This window comes from Castor canadensis, chromosome 16 (genome assembly GCF_047511655.1).
Source record: "Castor canadensis chromosome 16, mCasCan1.hap1v2, whole genome shotgun sequence".
NCBI lineage: Eukaryota > Metazoa > Chordata > Mammalia > Rodentia > Castoridae > Castor > Castor canadensis.
In genome coordinates, this window is record NC_133401.1 from 9,290,804 (window position 1) to 9,292,049 (window position 1,246).

General features: G+C 39.1%; 1 pseudogene; it reads right to left on the reverse strand.

Annotated features, from left to right (window-relative positions):
* Positions 1-239: 239 nt before the first annotated feature.
* LOC109695855 (small ribosomal subunit protein eS6-like) lies at positions 240-896 on the reverse strand (annotated as a pseudogene).
* Positions 897-1,246: the final 350 nt, after the last annotated feature.

Genomic DNA, 1,246 nt, shown 5'->3' on the forward strand with positions numbered 1-1,246 from the left:
GAATCATATCATCTGCAAATAGCGTCAATTTAACTTCTTTTCCTATTTGCATCACCTTTATTTCTTTCTCTTGTCTTATTGCTCTAATTAAGAATTCTAGCCCTCTGTTGACTAAGAGTGGAGTGGGCACCCTTGTCTCATTCTTGACTTTAGAGGAAATGCTTTCAGTTTTTACTCACTGAGTACAACATATACCTTTTTTTGAGGTCTGATCATTTATTTGTTACTCTTAAAGATTCTTATTTTTGATTGGACTCAGACTTAAAAGTAGAAGACAGCTTTCTTCTCTTTGCAGACTGTTCCTGGTGTTTTTGACTTCCTTCATCCTCTTAGCCAAAAGTTTAGCATATTTTGCAGCTTCTCCCTTATTTTTCTTAGTACGTTGTTCCTTCAGAGCAATACACTGGAGTTTGTGTTGCAGAATCTCTTTAGAGAGATTGAAAAATTTGTGACTTACGCTAGTTTTTTTGGGACCCAGATGATGAGGTACAGTAATATCTATCCGTCCAGGAATATCCAATATCCTTCTTTCTTCTTCTTCTTCTTCTTTACAATAATGACGTTGAGAACACTCAGGTTGGTATCCAACTCAGGTTCGCAACCCCGAACAGGTTTGCATTTTCTTCTCCAGTTCTCCTTGGTCTGTAACAGGAATGCCCCTTACTCAGTAGCAGGTGAACTCGGCCATGGGTCAAGCCTCTCTGTTTCATGGGAAAACCTTGTTTGTCGTTCTCACCACTGATTCAGACCACATAGCCTTTCCATTCTTCATCTAGAGTGTCAGCAGCAACTTCAGTGGCCATACACTTCTCATAGAAAGTATGAAGTTTACATTGGTCATCCACTTCAATGAGTTTCTGGCAGCCAGTAGCCAGGAAGGAGCTATTCAGCTCCATTTTGGTACAGCTGTTCATGAAGAGGCTCCACAAAAAAGAGCAGCTTTACATTTTTTCATGTACAGCCTCTATTATATTGCAGTGTAGCCCTTCTAGTCCTGGTTTCATCAGAGCTTTCATCAGAGATTTTTTTTTTGCATCTATGTTCATCAAGGAAATTGGTCTATAATTTTCTTTTTTATTGTGTCCTCATCCAGTTTGGGTATCAGTGTAATACTGGCTTAATAGCATGAGTTCAGTAGAATGCTTTCCTTTTCTATTTTATGGAATAGTTTGAAGAGAGTTGGTCTGGTTGAATCTGGGAGTGGCTCCATCTGATCCTGGGCTTTTCTTTGTTAGGACACTCAATT